The sequence below is a fragment of the Rhinopithecus bieti genome, unplaced genomic scaffold (genome assembly GCF_001698545.2).
Source record: "Rhinopithecus bieti isolate Rb0 unplaced genomic scaffold, ASM169854v2 scaffold_22165, whole genome shotgun sequence".
NCBI lineage: Eukaryota > Metazoa > Chordata > Mammalia > Primates > Cercopithecidae > Rhinopithecus > Rhinopithecus bieti.
The window spans coordinates 2,608,402-2,633,474 of NW_016810977.1; positions in this window are offsets into that span (position 1 = coordinate 2,608,402).

A 25,073-nucleotide genomic window follows, 5' to 3' on the forward strand; every position below is an offset into this window, starting at 1 on the left:
ATGGAGAAAAGATGGTACACATACACAATGGAGAAAAGATGGTACACATACACAATGGAGAAAAGATGGTACACATACACAATGGAGAAAAGATGGTACACATACACAATGGAGAAAAGATGGTACACATACACAATGGAGAAAAGATGGTACACATACACAATGGAGAAAAGATGGTACACATACACAATGGAGAAAAGATGGTACACATACACAATGGAGAAAAGATGGTACACATACACAATGGAGAAAAGATGGTACACATACACAATGGAGAAAAGATGGTACACATACACAATGGAGAAAAGATGGTACACATACACAATGGAGAAAAGATGGTACACATACACAATGGAGAAAAGATGGTACACATACACAATGGAGTATTATTCCATCTTAAAAAAGAAGGAAATCCTAGTATTTGTCACAGCATGAATGAACCTGGAGGAGATTATGCTAAGTAAAATAAGATAGTAACAGAGGACAAGTAAAGAAGCAGAGATTAGAACGGTGGTTGCCAGGGGCTGAGTGAAGCAGGGAATGGGAAGCTGTTCAATGGGTGTAAAGTTTCAGTTATGCACAATGACTGTGTTCTAGAGATCTGATGTACAACAGAGTTCCTAAAGTGCAGTACTAATAATACTGCATTGTGTCCTTAAAAATTCAAGAGAGTAGATATAATGCTAAGTTTTCTTACCATTAAAAAAAAAACCTAAAAAAGCAAAAGAACAAAGGGATATGAAGAACCTTCTGGAAGTGATGGACACGTTTATTACCTTGATTGTGATGATAGATTCAGGGGTGTATGTTTCTGTCCAAACTCATCAAATTGTATTTATTAAATATATATAGTTTTTGGTATATCAATTATACCTCAATAAAGTTGTTAAAAATAGAAAATTGGATAATTTTGTATTCCTCTAGCCCAATTTAGCACTGGATTTTCCTATAGCACCCCAGTATATTTAATCCAATCCAAGTTTAGCTACAGGATAATCTTTTTTCACCACCGGTGCTTGGGTCATGTCAATTACTTGGGACCCTCCAAGCCTGCTCAGTATTCCTCTCTTCTGCCTTTGTTTATGTTGCTTATGCCTTCCTTGGCTAGTAATGGCTCCCAGCATCCCCTTTCCTTCCACTTGCCACACAGGTAGATTCTTTCTTCAGGGCCCAATTCACATGCTTGGAAGCTTTCTCCATTGTCTTCCCAGTTCTGCTCAGCACATTTCAGTGTGCATCATAAAGCATTTGCCCTTCAGCCTGTGTTTGGCTTTGTCGCCTGTTTGTCAGCTTCTCCCACTGTAAAATTGTGGTTTTATTTATGTTGATAATTCTCTAGTATCTAGGATGGTGCCTTTCACGTAATAGATGCCTAAAACATATTTATTGTTGCAATTTTTAAACTTATTTCAAAACACATACATTAATAAAGTTTGTGTGTTAGTAATATTTTCACAACTCTACCCATTTGGAGAAATACTGTGATTGAAATGGCTTCTTATGTGTTTGTTAAGGGGTTCTAAGCTAGAATATGTTGGAAGTAATGTGGCTGGCTCACAAAGTGGTGTCTCTGTGACTCTGATATCTGTTTTGAATTAAGAAATTTCTGATACCAGAAAATACATATCACTCATTCAGGCAAATAAGAAAGTAATAGCCAACCAAAGTCACAGATTAAATAAATTACATTTCATTACTACCCAATACATACAACTTCTGGGTATATTAACATTTGACAGCTAAGGAATATTAGTAATTTTCTTCAATAAAGATAGTTATTTATAATAAGTATATATTGTTTGTTGAAAGGGCACCAATGAAACACTTTAAACTAGTTTGTGATTATGAATAGGTGAGATAATGAAATTATAAAATGTCTCCACCCAACTTTTGCTTATTATGTCAGTTTGTTTCCCAACCTGTTTTTGTAGTTGAATTATAAGTAAATGTTATTCCAAATCATACATTCCAAATTAACAGCACAAGAATTAATGAGAATTTTGCCAGGAGCAGTTCAGAGTTTACACACACACACACTGAAATCAAGTCACACATCATAACTGAAAATCAGTCACACTCACTTTTGAAAATGTTTTTATGAAAAAAGGAGTAAGTATGCAACTCCATTGAATGACTATTGCCTCAAGTAAAAGAGCTATGTGGTTCTAAAATACTGTAGACAATGTTTATAAAAATAACTATTTATTGGCCCAAGGTGTCATTATTTCTGCTTTGGATAGAGTAAATCAGAGAAATCAACTAATGAGTTTTGCACAGGTTGGATGAGCATAAACTTTCTTGAACTTTAGTTTTCTCTAAGCCTCAAAGTTTCATACTTTTAAATCTTGTTTACTTTTAACAAGACATGATTTCTTTGTTTCAGAGTAAACAGGCTATAAAAAGTCTCATAAGTCATCTTGGGATTTAGAAAGCTCTTACCAAACAAAAATCTTAATGGGTTCAGTATCCATGATTCAGAAACATACGGATTAAATTTCCCTTAAAATACACATGAGCTTGAAAGTTAAGGGTGAAAGTGGTTGGCCAATTGTACTTGGGGTTTTGTGGGAGCCAAGACTTTCGGAAAGGCACTTGAGACATCTCTATATCCTGAGATTTAATCAGGTTTTCCAATTCGAAGTGAGCTCCTTGTTACTAAAAGTGATGCGTGTATGTAGCATGAAGTGTTCCCATGGAGGTTGGACAAGCCTTTGTAAAGACTGATGGCATGTGGCATGCTATATAATCAAGATAATTTGTTTTCTTTTTATAAAAACATTAACATATATCACTAATTGTCTTTTATCTCCAACATGAAAGAGCTTAACCTTTAATATTACGAGTATAGCAACATTATGACTCCTAGTAAGTCAATTTAATGTGGGTGATAAGTATCATGAGTGTAGACAACATGTGAGCTTCCATGCCATCTACAGTTTTCTCTCTTGAAGAGGGAGAGTATATAAAGTCTTCTGTTTACTCAGAGCCCAAGCACCACCTAGTTCTTTGATTATGAGTTTATAATGACAGATTCCTCAATAGTATACATATAAGGTACTGAGACAAATTTTGATGAGTGGCTTATGGGATTGATTAAATTTTTATGATCATTCACATTATATCTTTGAACTGATGGAAAGAGTTTTCTAGCATAGACAACTTTTTTTTTTCATAGCCATTGGAGGTTTTATATTCTTTGGAATCTGGAGGGTGGTTTCTTCACTGCTAAGAAGGGAAAATGCTAATTACACTTCCTAGCTTTAAGATGAGATCATGTATTTAAATGAAACTTTTAATGTGGTGGTAATTTGCAGTTGTTTTGGCTCCATAAACTTTGCTTGCAAGATGACATTTGGTTTGGAGTGGGATCATTTAAAGATTGCATAAAAAAGACCTCTTTGAACGTGATATGGCGTGGTACACATTTAATCTGATAGAATGCTAAGCAAACCAAAGAATCCCAGCTTTCCTGATCAGAAAAACAATGCATGAGCTCTGTCTGGTGCTTCCTGGTTGTCAGTGAATGAGGCCCAGAAACATTTACTCTGTCCCAGAGAACTAGAATGGTTTATTGTTTCTTCCTCAATGTTGGCCTAAAAGGTAATCAGCTCAACGGCTTAAGAGTTAGAGAGTCTTTTCTCTATAAAACCTAAATGGAAGGTTCTCAATGGAAGTCAAATTGTAATATAAAATATGTTCTCTTCAAGATAATTTCTGTATGTTTTGGGATAGGCTAGGTAAAATCATTTCTTTTTAAAGCCTCTTGATCAAATTCTTGTAGCTTTGAACACTTAAAAAAAAGGAAAAATCATTTTGAGAAGCTTAAGAGACAGAAGAGATTTTCACATAAAATGTTTCCAGATAATTTCTATAGATAACTATGTGAATCAGATTGTGCTGAGATAAAAAGCAAACCCCCTATTTCAGAGGCTTAAAACAGCCACACTGAACATGTCTTGGGGTTCTGCCCCCGCATAGTATTATCGTACTCTGCAATCCTGGCTGGACTTGCAGGCCATCATAGCAGAAGGAAAGAAGAAAATGGTGAAGTATGCACTGATTCTTCTGCTCAGAATTATTTTCTCGTCTTTTTCTTTTCTTTTCCTTTTTTTTAGGACAGGGTCTTCTCTGTTGTGCAGTCTGGAGTGCAGTGGAGTGATCACAGCTCACTGCATCCTCAAATTCCCAGCCTCAAACAATCCTCCCACCTCAGCCTCCAGAGTAGCTGGGAATACAGACATGTGCCACCATGCCTGGCTAATTAATTTTTTTTGTAGAGATAGGGTCTCACTATGTTGCCCAGGATGGTCTCAAACTCCTAGGTTCAAGCAGTCCTCCTGCATTGACTTCCCAAAGGGCTGAGATTACAGGCATCAGCCACTGCACCCGGTCCCTTCTGCTCAGAATTCTTGTCACAAGGCCACCTATTTCATGTGGAGTTGGTGCGGCTCTACATATGCCTGGAAGCGGAGAGCTGGGATAATGGTAAAATGCCCCCATGGCTATCACACAATTTCATATGCTTACAACTTATAAAAATCAATTTAATTTTCACTAAAAATTTTATTCATTTGTCTATCTCTCAAGAATGCATTACAGGTTGATTATGTGTTATCTGAAAAGCTTGGGACCGGAAGTATTTTGGATTTTGATTTTTTTAAGATTTTGGATATTTTCATATACATAATGAGACATCTTGAAGATAGGACCCAAGACTGAATATGAAATTCACTTACATTTCATATATACCTTATACATGTACCCTGATGATAATTTTATATAATGTTTTTGATAATTTTATACATGAAACAAAATTTGCGTGCAATGAACAATTAGAAAGCAAAGATGTCACTGTCTTATGTCTGTGCTTGAAAAGTTTCAGATTTTGGAGCATTTTGGATATGAAATTTATGTATTGGGGAAACGTGAGTAATGTGGGGCTCGTTAAGAGCGAGCATTGTCCCTCCGTACCACAGGTAGGGAATCATGACTTGCCACAAATAATAGACTAATTGACCAGAAGAAGCCATTTTATAAATGTAAAAGCTTTCACTTCATTTAGATACTTAGAAGTTTGGATGAATGCGCTGATACTTTTTTTTCAAAGAGGAAAAATAGTCTATGGGCAAGATTATAACATCCATCCTGAAATGTTTTGTTACACAGGTCAAAATAAAGGTAATAACATTTTCTTTTCTTTTGTGAATGAAGAGAGTATTAGCCAGGTGTGGTGGCTCATATCTGTCATCCCGGAACTTTGGGAGATTGAGGCAAGCTTGAGCTCAGCAGTTTGAGACCAGGCTAGGCAACACAGTGAGATCCCGTCTCAAAAAATTTTAATTAAAAAAAGAGAGTATTACTCTATAGCTACATAAACATCTAGGAATAAATTTAACCAAGGAGGTGAAAGACCTCTACAAGGAAAACTACAAAACAGTGATGAAATAAGTTGAAGAGGATGCAAACAGAAAGACATCCTATGCTCAAGTATGCTCATGGATTGGTAGAATTAATGTGATTCAAATTACCATACAATCCAAAGCAATCTACAGATTCAGTGCAATCTCTACCAAAATACCAATGCCATTCTTCACAGAAATTTGAAACATATTAAAATTTGTATGAAACTACAAAAGACCACAAATAGCCAAAGCAATCTTGAACAAAAAGAACAAAGCTGGAGGTATCATACTACCTGACTTGAAAATATTCTACAAAGCTGTAGTAACCAAAATAACGTAGTACTGGCATCAAAACAAACACGTAGACAAATGGGACAGAGAAACGAACCTTCAAATTAGTCCACTTATTTACAGCCAACTGATTTGGACAAAGTTTCCAAGAACATTCACTGGGGAAAGGACCGCCTTTTCAATAAGTGATGCTAGGAAAACTGGGTGTTCAAATGTGGAAGAATGAAACTAGACACCCACCTCTCCTTCTACACAAAATCCAATGCAAAATGGATTAACGACATAAATGTAAGATCCCCAAACTATAAAACTACTAGAAGAAAACCTAGGGGAAATGCTTCAGGACATTGGTCTAGGAAAAGATTTTCTGAGTAACACCTCAAAAGTCCAGGCAACTAAAGGAAGAATGAACAAATGGGATCATATCAAAGTGAAAAGCTTCTGTGCAGCAAAAATCAATTGACAGAGTAAAACTATAACTTACAGAATGGGAGAAAATAGTTGCCAACTATTCATCTGATACGGAATTAATATCCAGAATAGACAAAGGAACTCAAAACATCTCAACAGTAAAAAACCAAACAATCCAGTTATCAAATAGACGAATTATCTGAATAGATATTTCTCAAAAGAAGTCATACAATGTCCAACAAACATATGAAAAAATGCCCAACATTGCTAATCATCAGGGAAATGCAAATGAAAACCATAATGAGGTATCATTTCACCCCAGTTATGATGGCTATTATCAAAAGATAACAAAAAATAACAAATGCTGGTGAAGATAAGGAGAAAAGGAAACTCTTACCTGCTGTTTGTGGGAACATAAACTAGTACAGCCACTATGGAGAACAGTATGGAAGTTGCTAAAAAAACTGCAAGTAAAACTATTATAACTATTATATGATCCAGCAGCCCCACTACTGGGCATTTATCCAAAGGAAGGGAAATCATATATTGAAGAGACATCTGCACTCCCATGTTTGTTGCAGCACCATTCACAGCCAAGATGTGAAATTAACTTAGTGTCAAACAATAGATGAATGGAGAAAGAAAATGTGGCATTTGTACACAGTGAAATACTATTCAGCCATAAAAAGATGAAATCTTGTCATTCATGGCGAATGAATAGAACCGGAGGACATTATGTTAAGTGAAATAAGTCAAGAACAGAAAATTAGACACAGCAGTTCTCAATCACATGTGGAAGCTAAAAAAAAGTTGATCTCATCAAAGTAAAAAGGACTACAGAGGATACTAGAGGCTGAGAAAGGTAGAAAGAAGTGAAGAGTATAGGGAGAGATTTGTTAAAGGATACAAAAATTACAGCTAGATATGAGGAATAAATTCTAGTCTTCTATAGCACTGTAGGATGACTATAATTATAATGTATCATACAGTTTCAAATGACTAGCAGATGGATATTGAATGTTCCCAAAAAAGAAATTATAAATGTTTGAGATGATGGGTATGCTAATTAATTACCCTGATCTGATCATTATACATTATATGTATCAAAACATCATTATGTACCCCATACATATGTACAATTATTAGGTGTCAATTAAAATTTTTTTAAAAAAGAATATTATTCTAGTTCTCACAAAATTATTTATAATTAGATGTTATAATAGAAAACATTGATATAATTTGTCTCAAATACATTTTAAAAAGGTTAATTAAACTTTAACTTGATCTGATTCTAACTTGGCTACCTCCTGAGTCTTGTGATCTCTTTATTTGCCTTTACTGGATTTCTTTTTCATCTTTTTGTTCACCTATCATTTGACTTATGGCTATGTGTTTCAAACAAATGTCAAAACCATTAGAGGGCCATCCAGTCATTATAATGGGTGGTATCCAGCATAGTTTCCTAAATAGACTAGAATACAAAATATTAAGATGTATAGTGTAAAGTTACTGTTTAATGAAACTTTGGTTTCAGGTAATTATGTATATGTTTGTGCATGTATATTTTGTGTGTCTGGGTTGTGATGTTAGCGCCTGTCAAAAAGTTTGAAAATAATAGACTTGAAGCTTATCTTTTGCACAAGGAGATTCAAATTGTAACTGAACAATTGAATCAAACTTGCAGTAAGAAAAAGGGCAATAGAATAAAACTTTTTTTGTCATAATGTCTTCAAATGTCTGATTATAAACTAGAAGGAAAATATTTAAAAATATATAAGATTAAGTAAGGCAGTTTAATTACGTATATAATTCTAGCAGATATCTGTAGCAAAGAACTGTTCACATATTCTTGAATCATGGTTCTGCTTGCATATCCATTCTGGAATCCAATTAAAGTTGGATCAGAAACAGAGAGATTATAGTGTACCCTTGGTTTGTTTAAAATTCAAATGCTGAAATAGAACATGCCTTCATTTGCTATAATTGAAACAAATGATTTCTGAGATTGTATAATTAAACCAGTAAGGTCCAAGTCAGGAGGAAGCACACCATGTCTTATGCTCCAGGCTAAACTTCTGTTCACAAGGCCATTGTGTGCTTCTCTGTTGAGTAGAGCTTCTACTTGAGAAAAGTCCATAAATGTGCTTGAGTGTGGAAACACCTCCCCCATATGTTGGTTCTTCTCTCAGTGTCCCAGCAGGAAACAGGCAATGCACTCAAAAGAGATGACTCAGGAGGGGTCAATGAGAAGAGTATTTGCAAGAAGCAGAGAAGGTGAAGGTAAATGGGATAATAAGGAATAACAGAGGATAAATGGGATAATAAGGGATAATAGAGCACCCCAGGTTTAGCAGGAAGGGGAAGTTTCACCTCCCCAGGTAGGAAGAGGCAAGAAGAGCAGGTTATTAGATCGGTCAAAACTTTATCCATAGGAGAGGTCCACCTGGAAGGAGAGCAGTGGTTTTAGGTAGAAGAGCACACTCTTACAAGTCACCACTTGGGAGGGAGTTGGAGAAATAAATGCACCAATAACTCTGACTTCCTAATCTTGATTTCCTGCTAATACCTTGCCTTGGCCAAACCATCCAGAAACCTGAGGTCAAGGGGCCATATTGCTACAGTCCATAGAGGTCAACATAGAGACAAAAAGCAGGGGATACAAGGATAAAGTGAGGTTAGGAATTGGAGAGATGAATAAAGTCCAAGTTAGAAGGAGAGTTGAGATTTCACCATACCACATGATACCATATCATATGAGAAAGGGAGATGAAGGGAAGTGAGCTATGGCCCTTGTGTTGTATTCCTGGGAGGAGGGAGCTGAAGAGATTTGTCTTCTGGAACAAAGCCATCTGTAGGTAAAAGTGTAGGGCTGTGATCCTGGGAGTGGGGTGCTGAAGCTAGTGTAAGAGCACCTACATCATATGCTCTGGGCTGTGGAATGTAGCCATCCTAAGAGGAACGCAAGCTATGTGTATGGTATGGGGGAACTTAAGAAAACTTACTCGACAATGCTTTTAGCCTGACTGACATCATTCAATTATTTTCCATCTCAAATGTCTAAGTTTTCTCTGGACACAGAAAACTTTGCTGATATACAGAGTTATGGAACTAGAAAAGCTTTATCATTGCATGAGCAAACCGAAGAGAAAATAATGCTTTAATATCCGTGGTTTTGCAATGAAGCCAGGCAAATTTGCTAGCAAAAGTCTGACAGTATCAGAGAGGGGAATCCCCCAAACTGATTAAAAAACAGATATGATTAAATAGGAAATGATACTTATGATTGGGTTAAGGAAGATAAAGCACCAAGAGAATAATCACTTATTTTGATGTCTGTATTTGGTTGTAAAGTATATTGATAAATAATTTGAGTGCATTCATGTCTTTGCTCTCCAACTGTCATGAGATCTTACATTTCTCAAACCTAGCTACTTCAACATGGGTGTTTTCAGAGTTTGATGGCCAGGGTTCTCTATCCTGAGGTGACAAATGAGGTTATCCTTAAGAGTGGCACACAAGCAAATGAATTTTAATGATGCTGATGAATTTTACTGCTTGCATTATTCTCTTTGTGAAACTCTAATATTGGCATATTTATGACTTTATGACACTTTGCTTTTCCGTGAGGTTTGATGCATATTTGTAACTTTATGACACTTTGCTTTTCCGTGAGGTTTGATACAAGTCTACTCTTATCAAGAATGAATTTGTATTCATGGGCTTTATGTCACTTTCATCTTTACTCAAAAGTGTCATAACTGGTGGACGTTGCTATTCTTGAGGTCAGAAAGACAAACTGGCAGACAGTAGAACTGTCTGAGGACTTTCCAAATCCCAGCATTTGAGAAGTCTGTAATAACTGATTTACGTGTCTACTTTTTGTCTTACTGTATTCCCAAAAGGATTGACCTGAAATAAAACTATGAGGTGGGCCTTTTGTTCCTGGAACTCACATTCTTACTTTCCATTGCTGCTCACTAACCTTTGCATTCATTTAACACTAAGGTGACTTCACTGTGTGTTTACTGAATATCTGCTAAGTGCAAATCACCGTGGCAAGTAGATGGGAAATTAGTAGGTCAGAATTTGCTACCTTATGCTCACAAAATTGTCTTGGAAATAAAATGATCCTACTAATTCTGCACTCCAAAACTTCTGTGGCACCCCATTGTGCACAGAATATACTCTCCAAATATTGTCTTACTGTTCAAGTCCCTTTTTATGCTCCTCCTAACTTGGGTGCTTTTACTGTGGAGTTATACATTTTTCATTTGATTCTCTTTCCTCCTCATCCTCCATGTGTTGATTGCTCCATTTTCTCCCTTTCTGATTTTAAATTTTTATCTCTTTCTATAATTTTATTATATGTAGTTACTATAACACAGCTACGATTTACAACTAACTGCTTTAATGTAGTATAAAGGTATGGGTTATTTAAGTCACACATGATTGCACTTAAGGCAATTTATTTTTACTAGTTGGTTATGTCTGTGAGCAACTTGAGGGCAGGGATTCTGTCATTGAAGTCTTATATCCCTAGAGCCTGGCACGTAACAAATACTTTAACAAAAATGGGCTTAGAGAATAAAACAAGCAAGAGATAATAGAAATGCACACACCGTTTTCGAAAAATCAGTATGCTGTATACATGCTGTTGAGTGGTATGAGCCACATACTACTGAATATTAAAGATTCTGGGACTGAGCTCTTAAGTTGGGGACATTAAGAATAATTTCAAAGAAAGGTTAAATATCGAAGTGCTCTTTGGACTGTCAGGACTTTGATAGCTAGAGATGGGGAAAATGCTTCTTTTTTTGACTGTTTCCTACTTTCAGTTTCCTCTCACTTGCAAAATCCTAATGCAGAGAAAGCAAGGTAAACTTTATCCCCCTTTCCAGCTCTGAATAAAAGTAGTAGCTGCCAGGAGCATGGTGTTGAGAAGGATGCTGAGGCCCACTCTGAACAGGACAGAACTAAATTCATGGGTGCTGAGCAACTGACACATACTGACTCACCATATTTATGTCACAGGATGGATTAGCTCGCTTCAAACATTACAAGTAGCTTTCAGACTACATTGTGTAATATAGGAGGCAGGAAACTTCTTTGGGAAAGTATCTCCCCTTGTGACCCCTCCATTCTATTTCTGTCCATTTATTTTCTTATGTTAAGGTTTTCCTACTTCTAAGATGAATCCTGATGGCCAAGCTACCCTATCTTGTGATCTTAGAGACCAGGATAACAGAGTAGGGCTTCCTAGGTAAAATGATAATCCTCGGGGTGTGCTGTACACACTTTGTAGGGTTTTGTTTGAAACAGTTATGTACAATCATAGGGAATATAGACCCTTTGATTCTGGAGTCCTGTGATAGATTACAAATTAAACTCTGGTGTTTCCTTCAAATGGGTCTGGGGAGAAGTGTGAGGCAATGTGACATCCCTACACTTTGTGCTGCCTGCGTGGGTGGAAGACTGCCTCCTCGTCCCTACCAGCATCAAGACACATCGTGTGTCCAGACTGTCATAATATTTATCCACAACATCTGGTATGAGACAGAGAGTGAAGTCTGTGCCTTCATTCAAATTAGATTCATGACTTGGTTTATTTGAACTAGTACAGAGGAAGAAAAAATCTTTATACAAAATAACATCTGGGAAGAGATGTACTTGCCTTTCAAAACACTAATGGTATCATAAATTCATGAGTTTCTAGAATGATGGCAGATGTCTGAATGGGAAATACTACAAAGAAAGAAAACTGAGAAGTAAAATGGATTTAAAGCACATAGCGCTCTGGTTCCTCAGGTGTTTCCCACTAAAGCCAGAATTAACTACTGATTCTTCCTCTTTAGTAGGGCAGGAGTATAGGGAGCATACTGAGTCTGATGCCAGAGAGTCACTCATTTTCTCTATGTGGTCATGGCCATCAGTGAGATGACTGAGCTTTGGGAAGTGCCAGGCTGAACAGTGAGGCAGGAAGGGGACATCGCTTATTGGAAGTAGAGTTTGCAGGGTGGTGCTGACTACAGAAGTTGCAGCATTTGTAGATGAGTTCCTCTGTGAAGATGGGTGGGGGTACACCTGTAGATATCCTCTCCTGGTCACTGAAGATTGTATCATCACCAAAATCACTAGAATCTTCCCTGTTCTTACTAAATGTTACTGTTGTTTTTTATCTCAGACTGGGAAGGGACAGGAAGGGGTCACAGGAGGAACCAGAGTTTTAAAAAATATATCTTGAATGCCAGACGTCTTTCTTGTCCTTCTTTATTGAGCACTTTTAGGCAAATAATATTTTGCAGTGCCAAATGACACTTTTCTTTTTCATATTTCATTTTACCTGACCCTCTTCCAATTCAACCAGAGACCTCTATTCCACAGGGAAGAGTTAGGATTGCTATAGAAAAAAATTCAAAGACAGGGAGAGTTAATAGCTTTAAAATTCTCAAATAGGCACTTAAAGTCTAATGTAGGGGCAATAGTTGTGAAAGAAAAAGGTAAATCTTGCATTTGCAAGAGTTATTTGAGAGGTGTATTGAGTGTTTTGTCTATTTTATTTTACTTTTAGAAAATAAAGCAGAGTTTTAAAATTGATATATAACAGTTGTACATATTTTGGGGAGTATATGTGATACCTTGATACATGAATACAATGTATAATGATCAAACTGGGGAAACTGGGATGTCAATCACCCCAAAGATGTTGGGGATATTCAAATTCTTCTCCTCTAGCAGTTTTGAAATATATGACAAATTATTGTTGACTATCGTTGCCCCACCATACTATAGAATCCTAGACCTTATTCTTCCTGTAAAATTGCGTATTTTCTTTGTTTAAAAAATAATTTCAACTCTTATTTTATCTTTAGGGGGTACATGTGAAGGTTTATTATCTGGGTATATTGTGTGGTGCTGAGATTTGGGGTACGAATGATCCCATCACTCAGGTAGTGAGCATAATACCCAATAGGTTTTCAACCTTTGACTCCATCCTCTCCTCCCACTTCTAGTAGTCTCCAGTGCCTATATTTGCCATCTTTATGTCCATGTGTACCCAATGCCTAACTGTGTTTTCGTACCTTTTAACCAACCTCTCTTCTTTCTCCCTCCATCCTAGCCCTTCTAGCCTCTGGTAGCCACCAATTAACTCTCTATCTTCATGAGATCTCTACAGAGATGGAAAAAAAATGGTCCTAAAATTCCTAGGGAACCACAAAAGATCCTGAATAGCCAAATTCTTCTTGAGCACAAGAACAAAGCCAGAGGCATCACACTACCTAACTTCAACATATACTACAAATCCAAAGCAGCAGGGCATAAGCATGAACACAGACACACTGACCAATAGAAAAGCACTGAGAACCCAGAGGTAAATCTACACAGTTTACAGATAACTCATTTTTGACAAAGGTGCCAAGAACATACTCTAGGGAAAGAACAGCCTCTTCATTAAATGGTGCTGGGAAAACTGGATAATCACATGCAGAAGAATGGAATTAGACCCCTATCTCTCCCCATGTACAACAATTAAGCAGGGGTATTTAACCATTTTTATGCCATGGACTCCTTTGGTGATCTGGTAAAGTTCATGGACTACTTAGAATAATGTTTATAAAAATGTAAAATACATTGTTTACAAAATTGCAATTTTCTTGAAATACAGTTATCAAACTCGTAAGGAACGGCAAATGTCTCATAGGATAATATGTATGCTTCTTCCTTAATGCCTCTGATGACAAGATCTCATGGTGGATCTAATGACTTTGTTATTATTAAGTGGTGATGAGTGCACATGATATTCTGAGATGTCTACATCTGCAATGTGATATGAAAATATATGTGAATTTTCTGGTAACAAGGCCACAAATTCTAAGTACTGTGGTTGGTTGCCTGCATTCATGTTGTAGGAAATTTAATTTTCAGTTAGAATTTAGTGAAAATAAAGATCTGCTTTTTTTCTCATTTAAGTTCACACTTAATTCTTCTTTTTTTTTTTTGGAGATGATGTCTTGCCCTTGTCCCCCAGGCTGGAGTGCAATGGTGTGATCTTGGTTCACTGCAACCTCTGCCTCCCAGGTTCAAGTGATTCTCCTGCCTCAGCCTCCCAAGTAGTTGGGATTACAGGCGTCAGCCACCGCACCCGGCCAGAATCTCTTAATTCTATGGATTTACTGTATTAGTATGTTTTCATTCTGCTATAAAGAACTGCCAGAGACTGAGTAATTTATAAAGGAAAGAAGTTTAGTTGACTCACCGTTAAGTATGGCTGAGGAGGCCTCAGGAAACTTACAATCATGGAGGAGATGGAGGGAGAGCAAGGCACTTTCTTCACAAGGTGGCAGGAAGGAGAAGTGCCAAGCAAAAGGGGAAGAGCCCATTATAAAACGGTCAGATTTCGTGAGAACTCACTATCAGGAGAACAGCATGGAGGAAACCACCCCGGTGATTCTACCACCTCCACCTGGTCTTTCCCTTGAAACATGGGGATTATGGGGATTACAATTCAAGATGAGATTTGGGTGGGGACACAAAGCCTAACCATACCGCCTGCAGACCTCAAGTTAAGAACCCTTTAACTAAAGGCAGGTTTAATGGAGCCAGACCTACAGTTAGTTTGTATACAACAGAGACTGTCTGAAGAGACAGATGCCTCTGCCCTGAGGGAGGGGGAGCAGGGAGAGGGGAGCTGGTATCTGGAGCCTGCCTAGCCTCTGCTGAGGGGGCTGTGTCTTGGCATCCTTAAGATCTGGGTGGTACCCACCAGTGCCTACAGATGATCCCTCACCACACAACAAGGAGGGCATGCTTTCTGAGATGCAGATCTTGGACTTCCGAAGGAGCAAAACCAGTAACAAAGGGTGTGCCAGTTCGCAGAGTACATATTTATTCAGTGTTTCATGAGCAGTGATTTCTTGAGCACCTATTAGGTGCCAGGCCTGTGCTGGGTGCTGAGGATATGATGGTGGGGAGTACACTCCTGGTGCCTGCTTTCATGGAGGCCACAGGCAAACAATTAGTCAGAGGAGTGCTAGGACAGTGCTGTTCAGGTCTTAAGGGGCACACAGGTGGGTCATCCACTCAGCACATAGAGATCAGGAAGAAATTCCTGGAGGAAGGAGGTGGTGGAGAGCGAAGGCTGAAAATGGCTTCTCCCAGAGGAAATAAAAGCAGGAGAGGGAATGGCACATTTTGCACACCTGAGGATGGCTGCTGCTTCAGATGTGGAAAGGGCGAGGGGAAGAGTGAAATTTGAAAAGTGAGGGGTGAGGGTGGAGGTCGGCTCACTGGGACCCTGGCAGTCGTGTTAAGGTTCTTTTGAGAGCCTTCAGGAAGCACTGAAGTGTTTCAAGCCGTGGAGTGGTGGAGCCAGCTTTTCATTTCAGAAAGAATAGTCTGTCTGTGGAGAAGATCATGGGTTAGTATGAGGTGAGAACAGAGGCAGTGAGACCGCAGCGGGGACCTACGTGGGAAGATGCACCTGGATGATGATGGTTAGGATGGTGGTGCTGGCATTTGGGATAAGGAGAAGTGGACAAGTGCAGGAGATACTTTGGAAGTGGATTTCATCAAGTCGATAGATAATTAGTTTTAAAAAACAAGGAAGAGGATGGAGTAAAAAATGCCTTCCTGGTTTATGACCCAGCTCCTTACTGACACCACCCTACTCCATATCAATCCATAATATTATTGTTTCAGGAAAGGTGGGGAGGGAGGGAGGGGGAGAGAGAGAGAGAGAGAGAGAGAGAGAGAGAGAGAGAGAGAGAAAGAAGAGATCAAAAAAGTTTACTAAGAGGAAATTATCAGATATCTAGGAGAAAAGTAAAGAAAAATAAAAGCCCAGGGAGCATGTTTCCAGAGGAGACAGTGGTCAATAATGCTAAATGCTGGTGAAACACCAAGTAAAATAAGCTTTGAGACGTAACTATTGCACTAACAACAGAGGTCATCAGAGAATATGGCATCAGCAGTTCCTTCAGCATGGTGGGTAGGGCACCAGGTTCCCATGAGTTAAGAAGGTATGATGGGTAGGAAAATAGAGCAAAATTTTAACGACATTTGGCTGATAAGGGAAATAGATAAAAGATCATAGCTGGAAAGAGATTTGTTCACTAGTAATTTTTTATTCCAAGAAACAGAAAACCTAAATCAAAGTGCATAAACACAAAAGCAATTTATTGTTCTTCATGGCTGTAATTAGGTGGTGATGTCATCTGAGAATGAAGGGGACAAAGGTGAGACTGTAAATTTGAGAAGGGCGTGTAAGGGGACACTACTAAAGTTGGGAAAGAGAATCAGCCAGGGAAAAAGTCACAGTGAATAGGACGACTTAATGCAGGCAGAAAATCCAGGGTGTAAAATAGAAAGTACTGTATTTTTTTGTGTCAACCTATTTCAGATACTAAGCATTTGCTAATTTAAAGGGCTTCTTTAATTTTAGTAAATCCAAAGTATTGCCATGCCATTCCCATTGAGTTCATCCTGTTTTGTATTAATTTCCCATTTCTGCATGACATATTATTAGTTCAAGCTTAGTGGCTTAAAGCAACACCCATTTATTATCTCAGTTTTCATGGGTCTGGAGCCTGGGTACCGGTTAATTGTGTCCTCTGCTTAGCATCTGAACTGGCTGAAATTAAGGTGCTGGCTGGAACTGCAGTGTCATGTGAAGTGCAGGCTCCTCTGTTGAGTTTGTGGGTTGTTGGCAGAATTCAGTTCCTTTGGGTTGTAGGACTGAAGTCCCTGGTTTCTAGCTGCCTGTTGAGTGTGACCACTGTCAGTTGTTAGGGGCTGTTCTTAAGTCATTGCCACGTGGCCGCTTCCAATGTGGCAGCATACTCCTTCAAAACCAGCAGGATAAGCTCCTTGAATTTTTATTTTAGGGCTCACCTGATTAAGTCAGCCCTATTCAGGATAATCTCCCTTTTGATTAACTCAGACTCAACTGATTAGCAACCTAATCATGGAAATAAAATCCCATCATATTCAAAAGTCCTGGGAACACTCAAGGGGAGGTAATTATACAAATGTTTACATGAGGCGGTGGTAATCTTGGGGATATTTTGGGATTCTGCCTACTGCATTTTATAACTTTTTTTCCATAGAACCTTCCTAAATTATTTAATGTTTTGTTACTGTGGTAAATTGAGTAACTGGTTTCCATTGCACTGTTCTGTAGAAACATCACAACTACACATCTGCATATCTGCCATGGCTTCAGGGTCAGGGAGTATAATTTCCCACCTTTTGGTTTCGGGATTGGCCAGGTGACTTGCTCATGAAAGTTAAAGGGATGGCGACGAGAAGGTGGAAAGAGTTTTCAGACCCAGGCGAAGAATTAATAGGTGCAGAAGTGGGGAAAGAGGAGGATTGGGGATAAGATAATCTCCAGTGCAGTTGGAGGAAAGTTTGGGTCAGAGTCATAGGGAATCCTCAAGCCAAAGTCACCCAGCTGAGTCCTGCATCTTGCAGGAACGGACCTGTGTTAGTAGCCTCCATCCCCAATTTCAGTCATTGGCTGGGAGCAGCCTAAGGGAAGTGCAGCATTGGCATGAATACAGGGTAAATTCAAAACAGCAACAATTGGTGTCTTCAGTTGATCAATCTCCTTGCTGCAGGATATCTGAGTGGTGCATTTTCATGCATTCCCTGGCAGAGCGATGTTATTAGGTGTGATGTGGTTAGAGGTTGCAAAGTGCTGGGTTGGTTGGATTGAGATTTGATGTGGTCACTGTTGCCATCACCCTGGGTAGCCAGTATGTGATATGTGGAGCATACCCAGATATCTGCCAACTTGTAGAATCATGGGTGTTTTTCTTACACATAAATAGCTGACTCATAAAATGACTTAATGCAAAGTGCTTCCTATAGCATTCTTCAGCAACGTAAACTAAATAATGTTAGGTTGTATATTGTAAGGGCGAGGAGGAGAAGTGAAATTCAGACACAATCACAAAATGAGAAGGATGCAGTATTTCCTACACAAATGAGTAAACTGGGATTTAGTCAGGTGAAATTAAGTGTCCTAGATCACAAAGAAAATTAGAAACAAATGGAAAAATAAGTCAGACTAGTCTGGGTCTTAATATATACCTCTACTGTCAATATCACAGATATTGCAAGGTGACGTTTCTTACACATGAAATAGATCTTCAATCTCTTGAATAATATTTGATCATAACTCTTCTTAATTAGAATGAGAAATGAGATAACTTTAAAATTGAGTATAAATTTTATTATAGAGTCACGTCTGATTTCATGGCATTTTGAGTTTCCGAGCTAGGAAGTTTGGAAACAATCAAAATCAGAGAGAGAAAAATATGTGTATGCTGGAAAATACACAGAATAATAGAGATCACAGCGTGGCAGCCCATACACTCTGCAGGTGTGCTTTGTTGGCAAGAGTTTTAAAAATGGAATTTTATGCCTTTAGTAGGGGTAGGTATTCTCCAGTTCCCCCAAATCCTGCTACTTTCCAGTTTTATACACCTGGCCTACCTCACTTACTTATTATACTTCCCTAGCTCCTGAAAGTATCTGAGCTTACAATCCTTGATTCAGCATTATCTAATATGATGTTTTCCTTGTAGCTATGGGATCTCCATTAGTGGCCGCTACATTGTTAACTCCTTGATTCTCTAATTCATGTATACATTCATTCAATAATGTCTAGTTAGTCAGTGCCAACTTTGGACAGATACTATTAAATAAGTAAATCATATAGAATATTTGAAGGTGAGAAATAGTATAGCAAAAGAGAGAACATGGCAAGGCAGAGGAATTGGTTTTATAATTTTAAATCGAATGGTCTCAATTTTAAGTGTAGACCTCACTGAGAATATAATGTTTGAGCAAAGACTTGAAGGAAATTAGACAGATGATTTTTGAAATGAGTAGGAAAATCTTTCCTGTAATTGAAACATATTTTTATCTAAAATGGTTCCCAAAGTTAGTGGCTTTTCTGTTTCTGGAAGAACAGCAGGAAAAGGATCCCATTGCTTACATTTTTAAGGTTCAGCTTCTCCCCTATTTCAGGGCTTTTCTAATATTTCGAGCACCATTAGTGTCTGCCTTTTCCTTGAATTTCTGTGTCATCTGGTTTATCCTAGCACTCTGCATTGCCACGTGGATTTACTTTTGTGTTTAAAGAGAGGAGACCCTGCAGGTAGAAGTAGGATGCGGGCACCATTCCTTTCAGAAGGCATCAATGGTTCTATTGTGCAGGGGCACATTTTCCCTTATGGATGGCTTCCATGGAGCAGAGCTGGAGCTGAGCCACAGACAGAAAACAATTTCTGTCAAAGGTGGCAGAATAAAACATCGACAGCCCATTGAAACATAATCGCAGGCTTTGACTGGAGTAGCCAAGTCTAATTGAAGCCATCATTTCACGACTGAGAGGGAACTTTCTCTGGAGAAGCTGAGGTATGCATTATCAAAACAAATTCGATCCAGAACTCAGAATTTCAGAGCTACAGAATTTGCTATGTTGAAAAAAAATTGTTTCCTTCTCAGACAGCAATACTGCACTAAAAGACGCCAGGGATTACAGCCGATATCTGATTTAACATTTAATACTGGAACACAGCATTTGTACCCAGACCCTGTGGCCTTATGGTTGAGATTCAAAGAGGTGGTTAAAATGTTTATGCTTCAGAGAAGGAGGCGATGAGAATGGGCACCATTTCAAAAATGTTGATTTTGGAGAAGTAATCCTACATAAAAGACTTTTTGTTTCTGTCCTTTAAGATGAAATGGCACTGTCTAGCCTTCAGCTTTGGGCTGAATTATCGTAAGGACTGTTTTGTGTGCATTTTCTCTCAGTTGTCAACACCAAAGCAAAATATAAAGAAATCCTTGTCACTCCCCAGGAATTTCTGGGATGTAGCTCACATTTAACTTTTCCAGGCATGTTAATGGGCCTTGGGTAATATTTTGGTAATTCCACCTAACAAATCGGTTGCTATGAATCTGGTGGTGGGAGGTAAAAAGGTAATGGGGAAGTGGCAATGGGATGAGGGACACTGCTGAGCACCAAACTTGGTCTCAGGTATCTTTTCCAAATGAATTCTGGCCACCCTGCAGCAGAGGGAGGGAATCTAAGAAAGGGACCTGTTCACTATTCGGGTAATGGGTACACTAGAAGCCCAGTCCCCATGAGCATGAACTATATTTATGTAACAAACATACATAAGTATTTCCTGAATCATATATATGTGTATATATGTATATATATTTATGTGTGTATATATGTATTTTTTTTTTTTTTAATAAAGGGACCTACATCCAGCTAAATTCAGGAGGAATGAAAGGATAGGTTGAGGCGAGGGTTTTAGTTTGGGTTTCCCTCAAAGCAGATACTCAGATAAGGATTTCAGAACAACTAGTTTCCTTGGGAAGTGAGGAAAGACATGGGTCAGGAAGGGAAGGCAGCCAGTAAGGGTATGCTACTTTTTACTCTCTCTGGGACATTCTGGGAAATGGCAGAAAATGGAGCTAAGCCAGTGTATTCTCTCAGGACACTAACAATTTTCATCAATCCAATTGTCCAACAAATATTTTTGACAGCCACAAAAGCAAGACCCTCTTTCATGCACAGGGGCAATACATTGGTGAACAAAACCAAAATTTATGTCCTTATGTAGCTTTCATTCTAGAAAGAAGAAAGATAACCACAGAATGAATAATTAAAGTCTAGAACTATGTCATCTAGCATGGTAGCCTCTAGGTATGTGTGGCTCTTGAGCACTTGAAATGTGACCAGTTCAAACTGAGATGTGCTGTAAGTATAGAATATATGCTGGCTTTTAGAGACATTCTATTAATATGAAAAAAAAAGTAAAATGTCTCATTCATAAGTCTTTATTGATAAAATGGTGAAATGATCATTGAGATATGTGGAATTAAGTAAAATATATTGTCAAAATTAATTATAAAATTAATTAATTGTCAAAAATTATGTAATTTTAAAATGTGGCTACTAGAAAATTTAAACTTTCATATGTGGCTCAGACTATATTTTATGGGACAGGGTTGATTAGGAATGTAGAGCCTGACTACTCAGTGTGTTTCAAATTGTAGCCACATACCGTAACAAGCTGGAAGCTTGTTCGAGATGCAGACTCTCTAGCCCCACTCAGGCCTACTGAATCAGAGTCTGTTGTTCAACAGGATTCCCACATAAAGTGTAGGCATGTCAATGAGAATCACTGATCAGTAGTGTGCACTTTTGGGGTGTTAAGGTGAAGAACAAAGCAGGGAAAGAGGATATGACATCCAGGTAGTTGGGTGATTTTTGTTTTCATACAATTTTAGGTATGATGTCTAGGGGATGCCCTCACTAAGTCTGTGGGAAGATCTCCCTAGGAAAACAATAATGGAGTAACCATTCAGATATATTGGAAAGACTATTCCAGGAAGACAAAACAACCAGTGCAAAATACTGAGGCATGATGTTTAAGAAGATAGAGATAGTAAGCATGGGTGAAGTCAAATGACTGCAGGTGTGGTTGGGCAGGTGTGGGGCCAGATCCCATAGAGCCCAATAAGTCATAATGATGACTCTGGCTTTTGTTCTGAGTGAAACAAAATGAGGTCTTTTAGTGAAGTATAGCTGTCTGAGAAGGAAACAATTTTTTTCCAACATAGCAAGCATAGGAAGCCATAGTCAGATTTTGAGCAGAGGTATAACATGATCTGACTCTTGTTTCAATACAAACACTCTGGCTGAAGTGTTGAAGAGACTATAGTAAGTCAGGAGTGAAAACAATACATCTAATTATATTGCAACAATCCAGGCAAGAGATCATAACAGTTTGCTACTGTGATAATCTAACTTAGATATAAGGTGGCTTGAACATGAGTAGTAGCAATTAAGGTGATGAAAAGTTAGTCTCTTGGTTTACTTTGAAGAAAGATTCATCAGGATTCTTTAAAATAATCAATGATAACTCAAGATTTTTTGGCCTGAACAAATGGAAATTTTGTCATTTTCTGAGGTAGTAGACAGTAGGATACATGCAGATGTAGGGGAAATATTAGAAGCTTGGTTTGGACAGGTAAAGACTAAGATGCTTATGGCTATGCAAGTAGAGTTGAGGTAAGCAGGTAGATTTATGAATCTGAGTTTCAAAGGGAGGTTTATATAAACTTGAAAGATTTTGCATATAGTTGATACTTAATTCCTTAAGACTGGAAAAGATCACAAGAAGCTGAGAGTAGACAGAAATAAGGAAATAAACTACTCAATTTCTCAACACCAAATATTAGTATTTTACATGGAAGGGGAGGAGCCAGAGAAGGAGACTGAGGAGTAGCCTGAAAGAGAACAGGAAAATCAAATGAGTGTAGAGTCCTGGAAATCTAGAGGAGATGGTGTTTGAGGGAGTAAAGAGTTATCAGGTAGGTCAAAGAATGTTGGTTCTTGTATTAGTTTACTTTCACATTGCTATAAAGAACGACCTGAGACTGTGTAATTTATAAAGAAAAGAGGTTTAATTGACTCACAGTCCCACAGGCTTAACAGGAAGCATGACTGGGAGGCCTTAGGAAACTTACAATCATGGCAGAACGTGAAGGGGGGCGGGCGCCTTCTCCACATGGTGGCAGGAGACAGAGAGAATGAAGTGGCAAGTACTACACACTTTTAAACAACCAGATCTCATGAGAACTCACTCACGAGACAGCACTAGGGAGATGGTGCTAAACAACTAGAAACCACTGCCATGATCCAACTACCTTCAACCTGGTCCCTCCTTCAACATGAAGGGATTACAATTTGACATGAGATTTGGGTGGGGACACAGAGTCAAACCGTATCAGTTCCCAATTAAGATAAGGACTGAGAACCACTATAGAATTTAGTAGCATGGCATTGCTCAGTGATCCTGAGATGAGAAGTTTTTGTAACATATAGGTAAGACAGCTAGATTGGATTTTATTCAAATAAGATTGAGAAGAGATAAACTGGTGGTAGTAAGTATAGTTAACCTTTCTGTTGTTATAAAATGAAGGACAGATTAGATGGTAGTTAGACTAGGAAAGTGGGGGGTCAAGAGAGAATTAATGTGGTGGGAGAAATAGCAGCATGCTTGGTAATGATCTAGTAGAGGAGAAAGTTGATGATGTGGGGAGAGAGAAGAACCACTGCTGATGGGTGTCCTTGAGTAGGTGACAGGGCATAGTATCTGGTGGATCAGTGGATCTGGTGGCTTAGCTGGGAATATAGACTATTTTTGCAGAAGAAAAGCTCATGACTGAGGATAGATACATGTGCAGATGCGTGTGTAGATGTACTGGTAGCAGCTTGAGGAAATTTCCTTCTGATTGCTTCAAATTTCTCTGTAAAGTCAGACAAGCCCAGGAACTAAGAAAAAGGTTGGGAGAGAAGCTGTCAATTTGACAGGAGGGGAAGAAGGCACAATATAATGGTTCAAAAGAGTGGGAGAGAGAATGAACTGAGGATGCATAGCAGGATTGCCGGGTGGCGTTAAGGACCCACTTGAGGTTAATGACTGTAGCAATGACTGTTAATTGTCAATCAAAACCCTTTATCACTTTCTTCCACTGTCATAGAGTTTTAACTGGGCACTTGGTTACCCAGCCAGTTTTACTGTCATGGCTTCCTCTGTAGCTTCATGTGGCCATTTTACTCATTTAAAAAAAAATAAACTATGAAAAGAGATGTATGCCCCAACCACATCTGGGCCATATCACTTTGGATATGAACTCCTCCTAGTTCTTTCCTCCTATAGCTTATTAAATAAGGTATATAAGATATATATATCTTAAAAGCAGCCAGTCCCCCAAAATATCTTTTATATATATTTATATACATCTTAAATATATAAGAGAATATATATTACATTTAAACTATGTATCTATTTAAATATATAAATATAGGTATCTTTAAAAATATAAGTATATAGATCATATATATGTATGTGTGTGTATATATATATGTCTTAAAGAATATAATATAGCATTTGAGGACTGTGGCAGATTTTATTTTTCAAAGTAGCCCAAATCAAGAAGTAGAGTCTATGTCTCCTTTCTCTTAAGTATTGGTGGAACTTTATGACTACCTCTTTCCATAGTATATGGTAGAAATCACACCATGTATTACAAAATGTCATACACTGCTACCTTATTTTCTTGGTATAGTAGCCTGTGGAATCCAACGACCGTGTTGTAAAGAAGCTCGATGGACAAGACTTAAAAACTCTGGCACACACTCCTGGCTGAGCTGCCAATTAACAGCCACTGTCAACTTGCCAGTCATTAGAGTAAGCTGGCTTCATTCTGTGTTCCCCAGCTGAGCCTGTCTAGTTGGTTCTGTTTGGAACAGTGACAAGCCATTCCTATCAAGCCATAACCAAATAGCAAATTCATGAGTAAAATTAATAATGGTAGTTGTTTTAAGTCACTAAGTTTTGGAGTGATTATGCAACAACAGACAACTGTAACAGATTTTGTACCTAAGAATGAAGTACTTCCATACAATAAAAACCAAAACAAAAAACTAAAGACATTTGATATAGACTTTGAGACGAGTAATAGGCAAAAGCTGGAAGAACTTTAAAAAGAATGTTAATGAGAACCTAAAGGACCTCAAGAATAATGTTAATGGGAATGTAAGGGGAAGCTGTCAGTGAGGGCTCAGAGAAATGTGAGAAAAATGTTATTGGAAGTTGGAGAAGAGAAAATCCCTGATAGGAAGTTGCAAATGTTTTGCAACACTGTCATCTGTGGTAGCCTTGAAAATAGGGAATACACCTAATGAAAGACATCTTGAAGATTTAGATAAATTTCCAGAAAGGTTATCAAAACTTTTCTCCCTTGTGTATAATAAAATAAAAGAGGAGAGAGATGGGCTAAAGAATGAACTGTTAAAAATAAAGAAGCCAGGACTTTCCCAGCTTTTCTGGACCTCAGTTTCCAAAGCAGGCTAAAGATAAGATCCAGAGTGGAATT